The sequence below is a fragment of the Diceros bicornis genome, chromosome 11 (genome assembly GCF_020826845.1).
Source record: "Diceros bicornis minor isolate mBicDic1 chromosome 11, mDicBic1.mat.cur, whole genome shotgun sequence".
NCBI classification, from domain to species: domain Eukaryota; kingdom Metazoa; phylum Chordata; class Mammalia; order Perissodactyla; family Rhinocerotidae; genus Diceros; species Diceros bicornis.
Genome location: NC_080750.1, coordinates 33,850,301 through 33,873,219, shown reverse-complemented (window position 1 = coordinate 33,873,219; position 22,919 = coordinate 33,850,301). Strand labels below are relative to the sequence as shown.

Sequence of the window (22,919 nt, the reverse complement as noted above, 5' to 3'; positions counted from 1 at the left end):
GCCACGGGTGGGATGCAGGAACAGGGTAAGTAATCATCAGGAAAATGGAAATGGGAATCACGGGATAAGAAAGGAGGGAAGCAAAGATAGAGAGAATGTATACCTGGGAATAAAGCCTAAAATGCCCACACATATACCAGGTGAGGAGCCATACATTTAATTCTTTCTAGAACTTTCTAGAACCAACGCAAAAAGGAACTTTCAAATTATTCAGACTTCTCAACTGAATTAAAAGTGAGTTATACACCCTTACTTTTTTCTCGGGAGTCTATTTGCATGAGTTGATTTTTTTTTTAAATAGAGGTGGGCAGAAGGAGGAGGGTTTTGAGGGTTTTGACTACCTGGGTGAGAAGAGGGTAGTAAACAGGACATGACCGCATCTAGTGTCAGCTGGCCCTCGTTTTGGTAACTGTGGGAATCAGAACAGCTAAATGGAGGAACACTTTCCATGAGGGAATTTATGAAGACTGAAAGGAGCACAGTGTTATTTTATAGTGGGGATGCATGATAAGACATTATCCAAGACAGGATAGAATTCTCCAGCAGGAGTGGTAGAGTGATGAAGGGCAGGTGGGATCCTGGCAAAGACAGCAGATGTTGTGTGGCCATGGTTAATGCTCTGTGGACAAATGGATTTCAAATAAGCCCTGGTTGGAGGCAAAGCATCCAGAGAGCATGTGCTCCTTGTTCCATATACCTGAGACATCTATGGGTCTTCTGGGAAATATTTGAGAGTGGGAGAACATTACAGGAGAATGAATTATTGAAGGAGTAAATGTGGAGGCTATAGAGGCAGTGAGAATTGCGTATTCCCTCCAACACTCTGTTAGTACCCAGAGGCTGATCAGAAGATATTTGGGTTACACACAGTTTACCATGTCTGTGAGATAAAACATAGCAGATGCTCAGGAGATTGACAACTCTTCTTGGGTCATAGATCACACAGGATCAAACAAACTGCAAGAAAATAAGAAAATTCTGGGGCCTGGTTGAGTTTGTATGCTCTGCTTTGGAAGAGTTTCTGCCTCAGGTCATCAGAAAGACATACTGTTATGATAGATATTTGTTGGCTGACTTTTTGCATCATTACCTTTACCCTTTTCCAATAATACTGACTTCTGATTGCAGATCTGTTTGATTCTAAGAAAAATGATTCCACCTCTGGGTCTAAGGTGGAGCATATGACCTAGGCTAATCTAATCAGTGCATTCTATTAATAGATTATAATAAGTAGTTAAGGTTTGGGCATGTATTTTAAGCCATCTAATTTAAACCAGCCAAACAGATTAAATCTCATTTCTTTTTCTGGAAATGTTGGCACATTGATGCCGTGGGTGCAGAAATTATGAGGAAGTTTGTTACTCTGGGTACACTTGCAGCCATTTTGGGACCACGTGGTAAGCCAGTCTTGGGAGGAATTCCTATGCTGAAAGACAAAAAGAAAAAGGATCTTGGATACATAATTGAGTAGCTCAATCAAGGTTTACCTGTAACCTACTCTCCCTCTGATATTTTTCATTACATGGTTCAGTGAATCCTTTATAGTTTAAACACATTGAGTGAAGTTTTCTGCTACTTATTACTGAAAGTATTCTCACTAGTAAAGGTGTAAAGTTCTAACCAACATCTCCAATAACATTCTGAACACAGTGTAAAAGTGTTCTACTTCCTTAAACAGACAAGGAAAATTCCTGTGATGCTATGGAACTGGACAAAATTGATAAAGGTGACTGGGCCTTCCCTTGAAGGCACCATAACTAGACTGAACCCCATAAACCATATTCATTTGTACTTCAGGCTGCTCCATTCCACTCTCTAAGCAACTAGGGAGTAAAGAACACATCTATGTATTTTGCTTTAAGTCGTATTGAATGTAGTATTCCTTGTAAAATAAACATTTAATGGTATTGGTACGATTTTACCTTTAATTTCTTTTGCTAACAGTAATGAGGTAACTGGTAATTGACACACTACCAATTTTCTAAGAAAACAAAATAAGGAAAAGATATTCTTAGTGTAGGAAGCTCTTAGAGTTAATGGCAGGGTCAGACAGTCCAGTAGCATTCGATAAATATTTTCTGGGGCCAACTATCTGCCAGATATGGAGATAGGTGCCTGAGACCCAAAATGAATCATTGTGGTTCCTGCTCTCCTAGTGCTTATAGTTTATGCCTGAGAAGGCAAATGAGTTTTATTGTCTCATGTGTTGACTTTGATAAATGGGTCGTGGTTACCTGCAGACTTGTGTTGAGAAAAAGGCTCAGCTTGTGTTTGGATTCAATCAGAAAAGGCTGTGGATCAAGGTGAACCTGAGGCTGTACTACTTCTGTAACCCATTAATAATATCTGCTATGGGCACAAGAATGATGAATGGGGGAACAAGCGAGTGTATTTGCTATCCCTGGCTAAGGGCATGAATTTAGGTGTCAATTCCAAATCCCATATGCTTTCAACTAAATCACTCCAATAATAAAGGTTCATATCTCATGTGCCAATGGTCCTATGCTCAAAAACGTAATTCCTTGGCTATGAAAATATGTTTTTACCCAAGACCTAAAGATTCTAGGAAGGATTTTGAAGAAAATTATGAAACAAACTGTAAGAAAATTCTCTTGAAAAAACCCCCAAAATAACGGTAGACGTGGACTTTCTTTTTGCTTAGTTTTATAGGGAAACTGTTGGAATTCATGAGTAAGATGCTTGTGTTCTCCAATGACCTCTGAAAATGATGGGCCTGGGTACATATGATAAATGTGGCACAGCAAGCATAAATTTTTGTTGGACCTGATGATTTTGGACACTACGGTTTTTGCGAGGCAGTTTGCTGAATCCAAATTTCTGAAGAAGATCACGTTTTCTCTAGTGGGACACGGCCCAAGAAAGCAGTTTAAAATGGTTAGTGTGGATCAAGAAAAGAAAGAGTATTTTAGTATTCTCATGTCTCTAATTTAATTCCAAAATGTGAGTCCAGTACCCCCAGCACAGTTAAATGCTTTTTGTAGCATGATGAAGGGAGTAGGAGGGAATTCAACCTGCCAGAGCCACACAGATTTATACCTCATAATAGCTACCAATGCGCCGCAGTAAAATTTTACGTTTCAGCTAAATTACTAATGACTTTCAGGCCTGTGCCAGAAATGTTAGAGGAGGCTTATAAAGGGAGATGAGAGAACGCACAGTCAAGCATTCTTAAGAGTGGAGTGTGTGTGTGTGCGCGCGCATAGGCGTGTGTTTTTCATTTGGGATTATGGGACACGTGCTCATCATTTTTTGCCATCTTGATTAAATGTAATTAGGTTCTGGCAAGCCACCCTGCCCCTCTCTTGGACGCCGTGCTTTTTTGCATTTTCACATGGGTTATCCGCAGGAGGTTAGAGCGGGAGGTTATTTTGTTTGCCTTATGCCTTTACTCCAAGGGTGGCCACATTTTTTTGACGTATTGGGCTTCACAGTGATTTACAGATTAAGGCTCTGGCCTGTACCAGGGCCAGCGGGGCTGCTGCTCTCTCTCGCTGACACATCTCACTGCTTGGAACCAGTGGCTCCTTGCTTACCCTCTCATTACAGTGCTTAGCCCACATTTCCTTTTGGCACAGAACACTTGGTTATTTTGACGATGTGCAGGATTTGCCTCCTGCCTCTACCCCCTGCTGACTTGTGAAAATGATCACAGAAGAGGGAAACAGGTGATGGGGGGAAAGCTGCTAGGCTCCTGCCCCACCCCCACCCTGGGCCCCTGAAAATTTTCTCCTGAAGCAAGAGAGTTGCTTTAGAAGAAGCCTCAGAGCGGCAGGTTTGCTTCGCTGACATTGATCTGGTGCCTCCTGGCCCTGATTCTCTGTCTTCATTTTTTATTTTATTTTATTTTATTTTTTACTGCAGGGTCTTTAGAGGGAAGGGGCCTCCTTGGCTTTTTCTGCTGTTAAGGACACAGACCACTTCCTTCATGATCTAAGGACCCTTTGAAAACGTGGGTTCCTTTCACTTTGACAAATGTGTCTATATGGGTGATGTTTAGAAATGTGCAAAAAGGGAAAATTAAAACATAGCTAAAATGATCTATCCTAAGATCAAGAGCCAAAGCCATCAAGACTTCTGTATAATAATAAAAAGCCACAAAACCCGGTGTTCATACAGGTGGATTTATCCCTAGATTTTCATATTTTAGTTTTTACTCAGAATTGCCAACATATAATGCTATTTTTTGTTTTTTTTGGTGAGGAAGATAGGCCCTGAGCTAACGTCTGCCAATCCACCTCTTTATGCTGAGGAAGACTGGCCTTGGGCTAACATCCCTGCCCGTCTTCCTCCACTGGAAGGAAGCCACAGCATGGCTTGACAAGCGGTGCATGGGTGCGCTCCTGGGATCTGAACCGGAGAACCCCGGGCCACCGCAGCTGAACGCACGCACTTAACCGCTTGTGCCACCTGGCGGGGCCCATTGCTATCTTGATTTTATTCTTTCTTATTCTTTTTCACAACCTGAAATTTTTATATTGGCCTAATAAGAATCATTTTTTTTGTAGTCTTTCAGACTCTCATCCTTTGTGCTTTATATTTCTTTGTTTGTTTTGCTGTGTCATTTTCACTGATTTCCATTGTATCTTTCTACTTATAAAATTAAGGAAGTTCCACCTTAAGTTATTACCATGCAAAGTTTTCCCACAGTAATAGACACTTTTCTAGTGCATAGGAAAGTCCAGTGATATATACAAGCTTCCAGAGGATTGATTTCTACCGGAGTTTGTATTATTGGCTTGAGAGGGATTTGAAAATTGTTAAACCTGATAACTTATTAATGTATTTAAATAACTATTGTTTTTTGATATTTTGAGTTTTCTTCAAAAATGCTTTTTTAGGGGCCAGCTGGGTGGCGTAGTGGTTAAGTTCATGCACTCCACGGCAGTCCAGGGTTCCCGGGTTTGGATCCTGGGTGCGGACTTATACCACTCATCAAGGCATGCTGTGACGGCATCCCACATACAAAATAGAGGAAGATTGGCACAGATGTTAGCTCAGCGACAATCTTCCTCAAGCAAAAAGAGGAGGATTGTCAACAGATGTTAGCTCAGGGCCAATCTTCCTCACCAAAAAAAAAAAGGAGCTTTTTAACAAGGGCCCTGTATCCTCTCTAACTATGCTCCCATAATTTACAAATGAGGAAACTGAGACTTAGGTAGGTCAATGTGCCTCTTAACCAGCTCTTCAAATGACCATGCCTAGGGCTAGAACCCAGCCCTATGAAGTTCAGTATTCTTTCCACTTCATCATACTTGACCATAACTAAATCCTGCCACTAGCCTAACAAGTCAGGTAAATCATGAATGCAAAAAAAAGATATTTTCATTTAAATATAATAATTTAATTTTGATAGGAGGCAAGAAGAAGGGGAATCAACTCCTCTCTAACACATTTTCAGACTAATGTTAAGGCATTTATTTCTAAATCTGGGTCCGTCTCAGCCTATGGTGTCTTTTCTCTAGTGTTCCCTTCCTAACTCCTTGGAGGCAGCGTGCGAATTGTAGCATCTCCCAGTAAGTCTGTCAGACAAGCTCTGTGTTTACCCCACTGCTATGGAACCAGGACTCTCCCTTGTCAAGGCTAATGGCTCACTGGGGCTAACTTACTGAGCTGTGGGTCTGCTCATAAAGTTTACTCAGCTGGTTTTGCTTTGGCAGGGGGCCTCTGAGACTTTCGTCAAAACCACCACCTCGGCTGCTCTGGGTTTCTTTTGAAACATTCACAGACTTGGCCTAGAATGGAGGACTGAGTGGTACCAGGGAGTTCAGAGTCTTCCAAAGACTCCCAGAAAATACCAGCTCATGGAGCTGATGGCCAGGAAAGATGTTTAATTCTGAGTTTGGCACTTATGATGAGACTATCACCTCTCTGAATATTAAATCCCCTAAAAGATAGCCAAACGTGACTTGTACTTTTCACATCAATTTTCCGTGAGGAAGAAGGTGGACCTGTGACTCTTGGAAACTCATCAGAGTGACTTGGCAGCATTGGAAATTGTGGGCTATGCAGAGGTCACACAGCCTCACTTGGAGTGAGGGTTCCTGTTCATTATTTGGGTCAGTGATGTCTATGGGACAGGAATTCATTCGAATCTTCTTTCTTTTCCTTTTTTTCTGTAAGAATTTGAGCTTCTTTTCATGGAGCACTATTACCTGCAGCTCATTTTCACAGCTATTATTTTATTATCCCACTTTTACCATTTCAAGACCATGAAATACATAGAGGAAAGAGAAAAATCAAGACCCAGACTCTACAATCAGGAACAACAATCGCCTCAGCTATGATTCCCAGTCCAGCTTTCCTTCCATCATTTTATCTTGTTGTCCCTGGAATGGAGCATGGGAAACAGCCATGTCTGAGAAGGATTTACACCCTGAGAACACGATCTTTGATAGAGCTGTGGTAGAGCTTGCCAAGGATACCTTTGTGCAATAGGCAATGTGTTCTTGTTAGGCTATTTCTTGTCAGTTGCCTTTTTCACTAAAATAAAGTAAAATAAAGGCAAACTATAATTTTTCTAACCTAAAAAATCAGTTCGAGTTTTCAGATGATATACTCATTTCTTCTGGCTGCCACAACAAATTACCACGAACTTGGTGGCTTAAAACAACAGAAATTTATTCTCTCACAGTTATGGAGGCCAGAAGTCCAAAATCAAGGTGTCAGCAGGGCTGTGCCCCCTCTGAAGGCTCTAGGGGAGAATTCTTCCTTGCCTCTTCCAGCTTCTGGAGATTCCTAGCATTCCTTGTCTTATGGCAGCATGACTCCAATCTCTGCATCATCATCATATGGCCTTCTTCCCTATGTGTCTGTGTCTATTTTCCCTTCTTTTCTCATAATAACTTGTCATTGGATTTAGAGCCCACCCTAATCCAGTATGATCTCATCTTGAGATCCTTAACTTAATCGCACCTGCAAAGACCCCTTTCCCAAATAGTGTCACATTTATGTGTTTTGTGGTTTATGATGTGGACATGTCATTTTGAAGTTCACCACTGAAACTACTACTGATGATTAAGAAAAAATGCTTTGTGTTTATATGGTGTGGTGGTGAAAAATTTTGAGTCAGTATAATTAGATGCAGATAATAGAATATGGTAAGATTATGCAGTTCAGATTGCATTGATGTTTCAAGTGAGAAAATTCCTCTTAAGGAAAATTCTCTCACCTTCTACAGCATGAATAGATAGAGATGAGGATGTGAAGGAAGTAGGGAAAAGAGGGAGGCTAGGACAGACCAACATGCTCAAGTGTGTATTGCCCTGGAAGACTTCTGTTTCCACATTCCTCAGTGGCAAGAAGGATCCTTCACTCCTTGGGGTTTCTTGAATATTCTGTTTCAATAGAGAAGTCATTTGACAGAATTTTAGATCAGAGGCCAATTGTACTTGTCCCAGAGTTCCAAAAGAAAAAACTTTCTCCCCTGTGGTTCTGGTCAGTTGTGATAGGGGAACCATAAAGATAACAAAGGCTTCCAGCTGAAAGCTGCTGGGAAGGAAGACAGAGTCGGCTCTCATAGGTAACGCACAACGATATGAAATCTATCAAAACCAGAGAATAGAGTCAGTATTTTTAGACCAGTCTTAACTCTAGTGTTCATATGGCTGGCCCTTCTTATCCCTTCACAACTCATCTCCTCAAAGATGCCTTCTCCAAAAAACATTTCTGAAGGAAAAAATAGCCTATTTTTCCTCTCAACCCCTCATGTGTTTCTTTATGACATACCGTAACTTGTAATAGTTTCTTTTCTCGTTTTGGATCTGTCCCCTCTATGAGACTATGAGCTCCAGTGATGACAAGAACTGGGTCTCTCTTGTTCATCACTGAATCCCCCAGGGCCTTTGAAAATGTCTGACTCATGGTACTTTATGAATAAATATTTGTGGACTAATGAACAAGTGAGCAAGTGAATGAAGTGGGCTGCCTATTGGTATGCTGAGATAGAGGCAAGAAAATATCCTGAGCAGAAATCAATTCAACATATGATGTAAAGGAAGTTGGTGAATCTGACGATCTGGGAAGAGAATAGTGACAAAATTTTTCATCAATTTCTTCCTTCTTACTACCACCAGTATCCCTGCTACAATTTCCCATAAATAATAGTATAATCTTAAAATTAAAAGACTCTTGGAGAGTTTTAAATTTAAGAGAAATACCAGAAGCACAATAAATAAAACCAAAAGTAATTAATGGGTTATGAGTTAAAGCTACTGAAAATATTATATATATTCACTGGAGTCAAATTTCCTGTTAGGAATGATAATAGGAGAAAAAGCAGACTTTGATGTCTTGCCAAAAGCCACCAGTATGGTGATCCCAGTTACTGTGATGTGGGCACCTGGCCTACAGATTTCAGAATTCTGTGTGGTTTCCCTCAACCAAATTTCTGAAGGAGCCAGCAGAAAGGGTTAGGGGTGGGAAATGTGTTATCTATAAAAATAAACCACAAAAATAATTTCCAAGTGCCACTAAAGGCCTCAATTTAGGCTGTAAAGCCAAGACATTTAGAATAAACTATTGTAACTTCTTGCAAGTGTGGTAACACACATGGCCAACAGTATGCTGGATGGGGGGAGTGTGGAATATGTCAACATGGGTGGGGAAGAGGGAGAGGCAGTGGGGGTGGGTGGGGAAGAGAGCTTCGTGGCTTTTAAGATTATTCTGTCCTTTTGGGAATTTTACTTCTGAATCTTAAAATTAACCTCACTCAATAATTTGGCATTTATTGTGATCTACTCATTGTATTATTCAAAAATACTTGTGAGTGAAAGGATACATTTACTAGAGAGTAGAATACTTAGAAACTTTGATAAACCACAGCAAAATCTAATTCCCCTTCTGAACACAACTAAATCACTTACTTACTAATGGTTAGGAAGATTCAGTCTTCTTTCTCACTGATGGTTCTTCTAAATCAAGAATTAGTCATAAAAGCTGCACCCAGAAATGTATTTACCCCAGATTCAAAAGTGGTGTGTCTGAAGGGATAGATTCATAAATAGATTGTTCTATTCCATTAGGACAAGATCAGCATTTCATTTTTTTTTCTAATTCCTCTATTGTGCAATGATAGATGTAGCCAAGTTATCCCTATAAGCTGCTGCCTATACAGTATATGTCAGGATGCTTCTGGATTGAAGGGGGTGGGGCAGGGAAAGAAATAACCAGAAGTGGGCTTGACAGTGGAGAAATTTCATTACCTTACTTCCAAATTCCCAGGTAGGTAGCTTGAGAGCTTGATTTTTTAATCAACTTTCCCCTCTGCCTGCCCTCCTCAGCCCGTGGGCTACAGGATGGCTACAGCAATTCCGGGCATTATGCCTTCACTTGGCAATGTCCAAAGGTGCCTGGGGGAGATGAAGACGTGTCTTCCCTTGGCTTCCCTTCTAAAAGAAAGTAAACTATTTTCATGCATCCCACAGCTGACTTACCCTTATGCTTTATTGGCCAGATTTAAAACTTGTACCAAGTCCCGAACCAATCACTGGCAAGGCAGGTGGAATGACCTTGACTGGATTCATCCAAACTTACCTCCCTGAAGGTGGTGAGGGCCCCAGCCTCCCCTGAAGCACAAAGCTGCCTGATGATCAAAATTGAGAGAGAATATCGGCTGGAGAGGCAACCAGTGGTGTTTGCCACACAAGGGAAAATATTTAGACAAGCTTCGATCAAGAGCTCCTTTGTGTGAGGGTCAGGTTTGGCCATATTTTTATTCTTGCACTTTACTTACGTCCTTGTCCTAAATTATCTAAAAAGAAATCACATTCTGTGAGTGAGGCCAACCATGTCTCGAGACCAGGGGTCTGCAGAATTTTCCTGTAAAGTATTTTAGGCTTTGCAAGCCACACACAGTCTCTGCCACTGCAGGTTTGCTGCCTTCTCCTCCTCTTCTCCTTCCTCCTCCTCCTCCTCTCTTTCTTCTTCCCTCCTCTTCCTTCCTCCTTCCTCACTTTCTACCTTCCCCTCCCCTTTCTTTCCCTTCTTCTTCTCCTTCTCCTTCTTCTTCTTCCCCTTCTTCCCTTCTTCCCCTTCTTCTCCTTCTCCTTCTTCTTCTTTCAACCATTTAAAGGTATAAAAAAATCCTTAGCTTATGGCCTGCATAAAAAAAAGGCTAGGACCATCTGACCCAAGAGCTTTACTATGCAGATCTCTGCTCTAGACAGAATATGCAGAACAAGTGGTTATACAACCAACATACTAAAGCTAGCATTTTGATTGAAATCTGTGAGATCATCTAGACCCAATTACGTGAATTTGGGAAGAGGAAAGAGTGGAAGAAGGCGCCACACAGGTAGTTTGGTTTGCTTGAGAGTGAGGAGAGGACTTTATGGTGCAGGCAGAGCAGCACTGGAAGAAAAAGGCAGATGCTATGTTGAGGCCAAGGGACATTTGGCTCTGATGACTGTGTGACCCACTGGTTTTCCTAGGTTGGGGAAGCCTGGGAAATCTGGGGTATACGTTAGCTTTGGAAATTTCAGATTTTCCCCCCAAATTTCCATTTTATTGTTAAGAGTAAGAGTAACAGAGAAGAACTGATGTTCTCCATTATTAATTGAAGCATGTCTTATTCATGCCTCCACTTTCAATTTCACATTAAGCTTTAAGCTACTTCCTAATAAGCATTAATCACTTAGCTAATATTTTTTCACTTTTGCTTTCTTTATTGGAAAGAAACTATGCAAAAAGCTGTCTTAATAATATATGAAGCTACAAGTATACATGATCTAAATCTAGCAGTTAATAGTAAGTAATTAACGTCTTTCAATAAAACACTCTATAATGCTCAAAAAATTAATGAACACATTTTATATAAATGATAATATCTTTAAGTCTTGAAGGCTATCTCTTCACTTAAGTATAGCCTTCCCGGTTATAATTAAAGAGTACTAGAGGTTGAAGACATGAAATCTAATAAATCTAAATCTAATAAACTGACAATCTATTGTCAGTTTTACTTTGACCTAATTTCTTCTCTTATCTAGTATTTTGCTAAGCAAATAGGGGATAAAATCAATCTTTAAAAGGACCCGGGTCTTGTTTACTCAGTTGTAACTAAAGTACTGAAATGTTCCATGCAATGAGCTTCAGGGAATGACATGGGAACCAGAAAGAAGCTGGCTCATGACTTGGTAGGTGAGAGGAATGGGATGGAGAAAACTAGACAGAATTGTAGGTTGCCCTCAAATCAATGGGAAAACTGCACGGGGAACTTGGAACTCTTTAACCACCGTACTTCCTCAGTAGTGATTGGGGAAGAAGTTGAAAAATTCCCATGAACCATCCTTACTCGGATGGCAAAAATGATACCTAATGAGTTGTAATAAATTCCAGATATTGAGAAATGAACTTCAAAATTATAGCCTCTTAAATGAGGAAGACTTGTTTCAAGTCTTCTACTAACAGCTGAAGTTTTTACAGGAAGCTCAATTGTGATTATTATTATATTTTTTTCTGTGGCCTGATTGCCAACTACTCATAACTCAATGTCAACCTGGAGAGGTTGTGAGGGGGCTGAAGATTTTTCTTATTTGCTTGAGGTTTATGGAGAATTTAGTTTAAGGAATAAAAATAATTATAAATTTCACATTATTCTTGACTTTAGGGTCATTATGTTTGCAAACCAAATTGTATTCAGAGAATTACTGAGCTCAGAAATGGTAGTAATTAGGATGGAAACATGTTATGAAGGTAATTACATAGAAGAATAAGAGCAACATCCTTCCTGAAAAGACAAAAATAAGTGAAATTGGGGGATCAAAGGTAAATCTATGTGATGTGCTGAATTTTGCATAAACAGATCACATGGTGACAGATCCCCAAAGGCAGGGTCACCACCTCTGCCCCTCCATAGGTATTGGCTGGATTTAAACAACTAGTAGATAATGCACTTGGCTTAGGGACTGTTTACACATGAAGACTCCTCTGTGGTTTCAGGTTATTGCCTCTCTGCATAACCGTTTGTGTTGTTATGTCTTGGCTTTTGTTTATACTCCATGCCCCTCCCCTCCCCCACACCATCTAATTGATGGGCTCTTTGCTTATTTCGTTGGGCCACATTACTTAACATGCAGGGTTAATAAGAAGGTTTGGTCTTACTGTTTCTCCTGCTGGTCCACTTCAGAATGCTCAATCCTTGAGGTTTGTCCCCAACTCCTCCTGGCTAGACAGAGGTTCCAGTGCATCCTGGAACTTCATGCTGTCCCATACTTAGCAGGCTGAGGGCCCCACTTGGCTGGTACCCAGAAAGAGTGGGGAGGAACCAAACATCCTGCCGTTCTGTCCATTGAGTCTCCCAAAGACTAGAACAACAGACTATGCAGGTATCTGCAATTATATTTTATCCTAAATTGTCAGGGCAATTTCCTAAGGGAGTTAGAATAAAGGAGGAAAGAGATTAAAGTTGTAGTTCACTTGGACTATCTCTTTAATTTCAAAAAGGATAAATTCATAAAGATTGAGACCCACACAAGGAGGGGATGCTGTGAATAATATTCCCACCCATTTCTAACTCTGCATTAGATTCTGGCCCCCTTCCCCCCACCTCTATCACCTTCTTTGTTTTCTCCATCTTAAAATCTCTATTCTCTCCTTTGTGTAATGCCACCCCTTCCATGGGGAGAGCTCCTAGGTTGCAGTCTCAAGTAGCATCCTAGGCTTCAGTGGTGGATGGGGGACAATGATACTTATTATCACTCAATCTTGCTGGCAACAGTGGTGAGGGTTAGTTTCTGTCCCCTGGGTGATGACAGACCAGGATCCTCCAATTTGTTTCCTCTTTTATGGTTCTGCCCAGCGAGCTGTAGTCCTGTTGGTTCTTTGTCTAAGGGATATTTCCACTGAGAGATGCAGAAATAAGGCCCAGAGAGGTTTAATCGCTTACCCAAGGTCACATGGCTAATAAATGTGTGACCCAGGAGATTGGCTCCAGAACCCACAGTCTCCTCTTCTACTTCATACTGGCTGCTTTTCACTGATCATAAGGACATTGATTCATGTAAATTTACCTTAGGAATAATTGACTTAGGGTAGAATTTTCTTCTCTGTTTTGATAAGACAAAAAAATCCAGGGCAAAATATTAACAACAAATTGGTGTTACCTTGCATTATCAAACTAGACATGAGACTACAACAAAGAATATACTAAAATTGTCAAAATAATATGGTATTAGTCAAATAAAAAGAAGCAGTATACCTCTTGTGTTTATTTCCTAAATTTTTTGTTTTCACTGTTTGGATTTTTTTTTTTCAGAAAAAGTAAATTTGCCGCATTATATTGGACTTATCTATCAACCAAAGATAAATATTTATAATAAACAGTTGTGAATGAATGTGGGCATTCTTAAGGGTCCTTAGGTTATCTCTACCCAAATTTCTATAGCAAGCAGTTCCAACACTCCCAGAAGACAATGCACAGGAGAAATGGCATATTTCCAAGGAGGAACAAGGGCCTTTTGGCCTTGTCACAACTACAGTGATAGATTCTCCCAGCAGTCAGAATTTTCTGTGTGCCAGCTGACCTCTTTGAATAGATACATTAACTTGTCTCTCATTATTTTGTAGGAAACACGTTTCCTGGACTAAAGTCTATAGTTCTTATTGAAGAGGGTAAATTATTAGTCTGTCTGTGATTACTATACACCTATTGCCCTCTGAAAATTCTCAATATTTTATTCCTCTGCATGTCTTCTGGCTTGAATGTGTGTGTGTGTGTGTGTGTGTGTGTGTATGAGAGAGAGAGAGAGAGAAAGTATACACGTGAGTAGGTGCGTTCGTGAATATGTGGTAAATATGTGAGTGTATAAGTGTGAATGTGTGAGTTTGCATGTGTATGTGGGTGAGTATGTATGTGAGTGAGTGTGTGTTTGTCAGCCAGAATCAATAGAATATAGCCATACTGAGACCACTGTCTCAAGGACCTAAGATAAAGATAGTTGGAAGACATTGATCATAAAAGTTCAAGTCCTTATTAGCATCTTTTTATAAGTTGAGGAAATGAAACTCTACTGGAAAAACATCATTTCATTTCTCCACTGGCCATGAGAATAAAATTGGACGGTTTCTCCCGTATGCAACCAACTGTCCCATTATGGTAGCTCAAGAAGCTGTGTGTTTAACACCTATTGTGTGCCAGTCAGTGGGTATAGGACGATGAGTGAGACATAGTTCCTGCCTGCAAGAGCTAAAGTCTACTGGGGGGATATATTACCAGTTACATGAATAAATAACTTTAATACAAAGTGATAATACATGAATAAATAACTGTAATACAAATTGGTAAGTGAAATGACATCTATGTAATCACGAGATTATGAGTTTATAGAGAAACCATCCTAACCTAGTCTAAGGATGAAGGCTATGTCTCTAGAACTTCCTAAAGAAGCTTCATGCCAGAGCTATGTTTAACTAGAGAAGTGGTAAATTTCTATGGACATTCAGTCTTCATTAGAGCTTAACATAATTTGTAAGAATGCTCATTACTAAGCTTCTTTTTCAGCTGCAGTGTGCTGAAGAGTTTGTCCCACTTTTTCCCTGCATTCTAGTCTTGCTGTGTTTGGATGATACAACCACACAGCTAGTCTTTAGATATACGTGATATGATAGTGTCGCTTTTTTTTTTTTCATCTTCTTTGAAAATGGGAATCCTTAGTAAGTGCGAATAAGGTCATCTTCATAATGCAAGTCAAGATTCTTACTCTATGATTAAGATTGAGAAAGTTGCTAAATGACTTGTCCAAGGCCACACAGTAAGTGGGTGGCCAAGCCAGCTTTAGAAATGAGGAATTCCTAATTCCTGGTGGGGTATATTACCAGGCCACAAATGAGGGTAAGAGCTAAGTGATATTTATGGCTGGTGATGATGGAAACCTCAAGACAGCTGGATAATCATTCAAAAGAGGGGACATTTCTCTGTACTTAATTATAACTCCCAGGATTGAAAATTGGGATGGCTATTCCACAATAACCATCTGCTGGCTTCATTTTTGCAGAAAGCATCTTTTCCAGTGTCACTAACCATCTCTGTGAAAGCTATGTCAGAAGGCACTGCAGTGTGTGACATTTTCAAAACTTCAGGAAATGTTTAGATTATTTCCAGTTTGTAATTACAGCGAGAGAGTCTGTTTAGGGAGATCTAAAACAGCAACACAAAAAAAAAGCCCGGGGCTTTGAGAAGAGACTCAGGGCTGTGTTCTGGCTCAGACCCTCAGTAACTGTGCAGGTCACACACCTTCCAGAGAGCCTCAGTTTCTTCTTCTGTAAAATGTAGGGATTAACCATGAAGTGTCTGATTTCAGTGTTAAAAACTCTCTGATTCCTTTTATTGGATCATGGCTGATCACTTCTAGACAAGCCACAGCACCCTTTAGCCCAGACACAACCAATAAAACTTGCTTGTTTCTGATGACTGACAAACAATAACGTACAACAAAAATTTCACCATAAAGAAAAAAAAAACAAAAAAACTTGCTCGTTTCAATGTTATAGTGTTAATTTAGGGAGAGATTCACTGCTGCTTCCTGATTAGAAGAACTCATGTCTGCATAACTAATCTTACTACTAGGAAATGATTCCTTAAACTGTAGGCATGTATTGTAGTTGTAACTAGTGTGCTTAATGTTCATTTTTCTTTATATTGCTTTTATGTCATGCTTTGACCAGTGTTCACTGATTCAGGGTGTACAGTACAAGTAGAAATTAAGATAGAGTCATTGCAACTTTCCCAGAGAAGTACTTGTCAACTGGAATTAAAAAAATAACTAGAAGGCTCACTCCCATATCAGACAATGATGTAGAAAAAAGTGGAAAACTTTTAAATACGCTATCCAGTAGTCAATACTTAAGCCAGAAATTGTAGAAGAGTGGTACCTAGTAAGATAAAATTGCTGTGTGTCATAGGTACAATAAAAAGTTGTAGAGTCCACTGATTTTGCAATGTTCTTATTTTAGGGGAATGGGTGAAGAAGGAACCAGGATGAGCCAGACACTGTTTGATACCCTTGGTATCCCATTTAATCCTTACAACAATGCTGAGAGGTATGTATTACCTCATTTAATGTGTAAAACAAGGCTGAGAGGTATATTATTATATTCTTTCAACAGAGAGGGGGCTGGGAGTTAGGGGGGCTAAGAGATTCATCCGTGATCATACAGTTGGTCGGTAATGAAGAAAGCATTCAAACTAGAGTGTCTGACTTCAAAGCTCTAGGTCCTTCTAGTAACTTCCTTGCCTCGCTCCAAGTCCCCTGCCCATCAACTTTAGGAGGCTGTGGTAAATGTGAGTTAAAATCCAATTAGGTTATTTAAAGACCCTTTTCTCTTCCTATTTAGAAGCCAGCCTTTTCTGCTTCTTCTGTCAAGGCTCAGTGTCCCTCAGATTGTTAGGCTGCGAAAGGACCACCCCTGATATGTTGACAAGAAATAAGCTTCTAATCTGCAACACTTCTTTATATGGCTTGTCAGCTCAGAGCTCCTACCAAAGAAGTATTTCACAACAGGCCTGGCCACCTTATCACATTCCAAGCAGAGTTCAGGCTTTCGTGGGCTGCGAGACTTGGAAACCCTTACAGCGACAAGTTATTTGCTCTCTATGTCAATGCCACCAGGCTTTATTCCATTTCCTTTTTTTCTCTCTGCTTTAAAGAAGTCATATTATCTTTATCATACTCCAGAGGTCATTTTGTTTTGGGTAACAATATAAAATAAATCACAATATCCAGCAGTTTATTGTTCTAGCTCACCCTTATGTATACACAGACAACACGAATATGAACTTGGTCATTTTAGGTGGTATGCCATTGGGCCAGCTATGAAAAGAATGTTTCATTTGGTTTATGTCTGAAGTCTGTTTTGTGAAATTTGGGTGAATTTTGTCTCTCAGCTTGACTGAAAGGCCACCGGTTTTGTTCTTCCCTCCTGTCCCGCGGAGGACTGCTGCTTCTCCTGTAAGCTGTCCAGTCTGTGCCTGAAAAAGATTAAGATGGTCTGCAGGGGTAGGAGACTTTTCATCAGAATTTATTACTGTTTGAAGCCTCCATAAAGGCTCTCATTTAACACCGGCCTTTGTATTTCCAGCCATGAAAATTGTTCATACCATGACCAATCTGATACATTGTCAGTGTTCTTCATGGACTATTCCAAATAAGACCACAGTGAACCAGTCCCTTGGTGGGGGGAAAGGGGGATGATACTGGGGCAGTCAAAAAACTAAAGTTTGCTTTAATACTTGGTGGCATTTTCCAACCAGGTCATAGCTCCTTTAGGCAAAGACTGATGGAAATTCTGTTTTGACAGTTAAAAGAATACCTTGGATAGCTGCTCCCCCACAATGTGGATTCTTACAATGAGCCAAATTTTCAATGAGACCCAAGGAAAAGAGTGGGCCTAAAATATACAGTCTTTTGTCTCCACTGAAACCCCAACACCTTCCAATTATAAAAGCCAATCTAATTTGTTATATTTGTATTTTTCTTTCATTTAGCAAAAATCTTTCTTAGCATCCATCAAAGCCGTGTTCTAAGAAAAGAGAATTGTATACCCTTGCACTCCCTTTATAATTCTTTGATTTAAAACATCTCAATGTGCGTTAAACACATACACGCACATCTTACAATTACAGTCAATAGTATTCAAATCAGCTCCAAATACAAAAAGAAAGAAAGCAAGAAGAAAAAAAAATGTCCTTAAAAATGGATAATAAATCTAAAGAAGAACTGGTGGTACATTAGTCTTAAAACACAATTTCTGTAAATTAGTGTTAAATGAACAAAAGCTTACAGGCTGGAATCTGCAACTGAGTCTTGCATAGACTGACACTTGGAATATATAGTCAATTTCTGTAAATGTACTGAAGCCACAATTCTAATGACTTATATGCTAATAATAAAACCTTGAAAAAAATCTGCATTTTAAAAGCAGTCACTATAAATCACTCACTAAAGGGGGTAATGTGAACAGGAACTGGGATGTGGGGGCTGAGAGAGCATAGGCATCACCCTTAACAGGAGGGTCTGAAGAATGTGCCCATGTAGTTTGCATCTTGGGCCCTGGCGCCATATTTATAAGACCCTTTGGGGATCACTTTTGATCCACCCTCCTAGCGCCTTAAAAAGAAATTTGTTTCTATTACCCCAGTTGCACTGGGAGCTGGTTAGTTCCTTCTGATAAAGGGCCTTGGCAGCCTTTAGTGATTAACTTTGTAAAAACCTTCCCAAGTCCTCATCACCTCCAATCAGCTAGCTAACTCTCACCATTAAAAAAAAATCAGCCCGAGCTACTGTAGCTCCTTTCCCTTGGAATAGCGTTTGTGCTCCTGCATCCGGTGGAGTCTGTGCTCCACGGGTCCTGGGCTGGGCTTTTTTTCATGTTTTTTTACCCAGTGCCTAGCACGGTGTCTGACACAGAACAAAACTTGAAATGAATGCAAAAATTTCCAACTTTTACTATGAATTGCCAAATTGCTTTCTGGCAAGGTAATCAAAAGTGTCAACAAAACTTAGTAGCGTCTTCAAAAGAATCCCCAAACCTTGCTCATATAAAGGGGGTAGGAAACAAATAATATCTCATATTTCCATGTACTAGGGATATATATATATTTTTTAACATATTTATTGGCAATTTACTCTTTTTTTGTGTGAATTTCCTGTCCTTCTCCTTAGTCTGTTTCTCTTGGGTTATTTGTCTTTTTGATTCATAAGAACTCTTACTACATTGAGAATTTTAGAATTTTACAGCAAGGAATATTGCAAATATATTTTCCATTGTATGTGGGTTTTTTTTTTTTTTTTTTTTTGCTATTCGACTATCAGACACTTGTTCACTCTGAATGGATTAGACAATAGCTTATACCGTCTCTTGCTTCTTGGAAAATGGTTGATGTGGCTTCCCTGAGCTTCGATGAGTCAGATGGAACTAATCCCACTGCCACCTGTAAGTCTGCAATTACAGAATTATATAAGTCAAACTCTCAAAGTGAAAGTTTGCATTGTTGTCTTATCCTTAATATGTTTTACACTATACCTCCCGTACACAAAAACACTTTCTATGTGCATCAATGGAGGAAATACTCAGAAAATGAGGGTTTACTAACTTTTTTTCCTGGCATTATTATCACCGGTTTACAAAAACAAACCTACCTTGGTTTTATGGAGCAAATTTCTCCATTTCAACATTTTAGGCACTTTTTTATTTAGTTAATATCAGAAACTTTTGGATCTATAATGAAAATATATTTCTCCTGATCCAGCATCCTGATTCAGTTGTCATGTCAAATGTCTCGTGTGTCTAGAACTGTCTGGCAATGTCCTGAATGTTATTTAGTTTGATGGACTTAATGTTAGGAGCCTTGAATGTCAAACAGTGTTAACGGTTCTGCCAAAGCCTCATTCATAGAATTCCAGGCAGAGAAAGATGCTTTCCTCTGGGTTATTTCTCAAATGGAAAGGAAAATGTCTATATCTAATATTTATTACAGTGACCTATAATTTCTAATATCAGTGTATAGGTTAACTCTGTGGATCCTTTCATTGTTAACACTCATCATGAATCCAGCATTATTCCTGTCTAATGAGTCTATTTATATTCAACTTTGATATAATAATTTTAGGCCAATTTTAGACCTTCAGTATTGTTGTCCATGAATTTTAACATATATACAATCAGTACATCAAATTAGGGATGAGCCTTGCTAGGCTCAGCAAAGCCTGGGGATGTGACGTGACTTCACGAGACGCAGCGCAAGATGGAAGTGGTGGGGGCCAAAGGGGCCAGGGAAGTTATTACCCATGGGGTGAAGAAGTGAAGAAAAGTGAGAGTGCCTCTTGTGAAGAAGAGGGAGAGTGGCGCGAGGTGGGGACGGGTGGCTGGCAACGCCATGGTAAGGAGTTTGGATTTTATTCTGAGTGACTGGGAAGACACTAGAAGATTTGAAGCAAAAAAATACGATCTAATTTGTGTTTTAAAAGACTACTTCTAGACCACATCTTACAGAATTAAAAATATGAATCTATAAATATATTTGCACAAGGATGATCATTGTGACATTGTCGGTAATAAGCAAAAAAAAAAATTGGAAACAATCTAAATGTTTATCAGTAATGAAGTGGTTAATGAGTTACAACATATCCGTATCATGGAATACTATGTACTTAGTAAGAACAACAAAGCAAGACGATGTACTCAGTCTGGAAAGGTGTTAATTGTGTATTGTAGAAGAAAAAAAGCAAGTTGCAGCCCAATATGTAGAGCACAATTTTATTTTGTTAAAAAAATATATACTTGCATCATTGAATAAATTTTTAAAAATGGAGTAAATGCACGCTGAATTATCATGGTTATCTCGTTGTAAATATGGATTATGCATAATTTACAAATAATGACACAAAATTGGCTGAAAGGGAGAGAAATTTTACTCAAATTTCAGGATATCTAATGATCTTTCCCAATATTTTCATTCCTAAGTGCTCCTTATTTTCAATCACCCAAAGTGAAAAAAAGGAAAGGAATTTTTTAAAAAAAATCCTGTGTCATTAGAATCATTCAGAACTTATCCTGAGACATAGGTCCCAGTTTTTTCCAATTATCTAATTACTCAGGTAATCCCTTCAGAGTAGATTGAAGATGTATTAGAACACACGTTCCTGAAGTATTAATTAGCAGCTTTTTTCTTTTTTTTTTTTTGCTGAGGAAGATTTGCCCTGAGCTAACATCTGTGCCAATCTTCCTTTATTTTGTATGTGGGTCGTCGCCACAGCATGGCCACTGATGGGTGGTGTATGTCCATGCCCAGGAACCGAGCCTGGGCTGCTGAAGTGGGGCATGCCGAACTTGACCACTAGGTCATGGGGCTGGCCCCAGTTAGCAGCTATTTTTTGCAAACTAGTATCTCTAAGACTACTATCTTACCTAAGGAGCAAGCAGGTTTCTGCTGGGATTGCCACTTCTCCTTGTTTTATTTCACTTAAATAATAATTAAGAAAAACATAAGATTGTCTCCAGTGCACATTGATATGTTATTAGCTTTTGACAGGGATTTACCAAAGACCTAATGCAGCAATTTCCATATAGCTCCCAGCTTATTAATGGTAATGGGCATGTTTTGGATTTTGGCTGCTCCGTATCTAACATTCTTCCTGGTTTAGGAGGATCCTTCATTTGGTGTATCTTCGTGGGAGATAGAATCCTTAATCCCCTCTGCTGAGACACTCTGGAGCCATCTTGCATGAGTATGAATGTCTGCAACTCCACTTACAAGCTGTGTGACCCTAGAAGGTTACTTAAGGCTTGTGCCTTAGCTTCCTCATTGATAAACTGGAGGTAATAATAACTCTAACTTCATAGAGTTGGTGAGGGTCTTAGCTGAGTTAATAATAAAGTACCTGACATAATGCAAGTGCTGGGTAAGTGTTATACTAAAAAATAAATGTAGCACAATATGATGAGCAGTCTAGATGGTACACCAGAGTCAGGCTGAACTGAGGAGGCAGAGAGTGACTCAATTTCCTCCTCACAGAAGCCCCAGGTCGTACACCTGGTTTGAATGATTGTTTTATTAGTTGGATTTCAGACTTTAAAAATTGATTTTAATTTTTATTAAATTTATTCAAGCACATGGTTTAAATAGTCCTGCTGTTCTACATTTCATAATAATATGAAAAAGCACAGTCTTCTGCCCACTTTGCCTCCTTATTTTCCACTCCCCAAAGGCAACCTCTTTCAACTCTTTTGTTAAAAAGCATGCTTAGATCGCTAATTTCTTGAAGTTTTAATTCAAAGTATTTCCACCATGGAAAAAGAGAATTTAGCGCTTTTTCTTTTTTTTTTTTTTTTACCAGCCCTTCTCCTCACCACAACTCTCACATCTTCCCTTCCTCCAGATATAGTTATGCTTTTGGTTTAGACCAGTATTGTGTGTTCACATTATCATGACCATGTAAATATCTTCAGGGCTGAGCAATGGTATATACTGTGACTACTTCCTCCTCTTCTTCCTTCTTTTCCTTGAAAATTTTTTTGTCCCAGAGTTAATAATAAATGTCATGGTTTTTTATTTGCTTGGTTTTCCATATACTTATCATTACTTTATCCTCAAGTTCTTCCCAATTTTCTAAACCTTCTCTCGATATGTTCAAACATTACAATTCTTTTGGCTTCCTCTCTGACCTGCTCTAATCAGAACAGGTTGGCCTATTCCTGAACAGCTCTCATGCTGGGATTTCTTTCACGTCATTCTGGGGATTCACTTCCACCCTCTTTTAAGTTTGACTCCTTGTTTCCTGGATTTCTTATCTTCTTTCTTATTCACACTATCGTTGTGGTGGAGCCACAGTAGCTCCCTGTGTAGCTTCTTCACCCATGGGAAGAAGTCTGACATACTATGCGTCTGAAAATTTCTTTCCTGTGCCTCACAGTGAAAATAGACAGTATAGCAGTATATAGAATAATTTCCCTCATACTTTGGAATCATCGCTCCTTTGGCTTCTTGCTTCCCATGTTGCTTTGAAAAATGTTGAGTCTTCCTGATTTCTGATACTTTCTATGTGACCTGTTCCATCCCCACTTCCCCAACCCCCAGCATGGAAGATTTTAAAATGTTCCCTTTATCTCTGGTGTTCTCAAAGTACTTTGATGTAAGTTTGTTTTTATCCATTTATTGAGTAGGCAATGGTCTGTTGGAATGGGAAGCTGATGTCTTTCAATTCTAGGAAATTTTCTTGAATTATTTCTTTGATGATTTCCCCTTCTTGATTTTCTCTGTTCTTTCTTTCTGAAACTCATATTGTTCACTTACTGGACCTCTGGACCCACCTCTTAAATTTTTTACCTCTTCTCTATTCCACCTGCTTACTTTAAGTTATACTTGCATATTTTTAGGTATAATTTACATTCAATAAAATTCATCCTTT

The 22,919-nt window shown here is 39.4% G+C and overlaps 1 long non-coding RNA gene across 1 annotated transcript in view; it reads left to right on the top strand.

Annotated features, from left to right (window-relative positions):
• Nucleotides 1-22,919, top strand: part of LOC131411131 (uncharacterized) — a 153,146-nt gene that overhangs the window by 92,613 nt on the left and 37,614 nt on the right. Inside the window, exon 2 of the long non-coding RNA XR_009221501.1 lies at nucleotides 15,967-16,053. This is a non-coding gene — a long non-coding RNA (uncharacterized LOC131411131). The remainder of the gene's footprint in view (nucleotides 1-15,966; nucleotides 16,054-22,919) is intronic.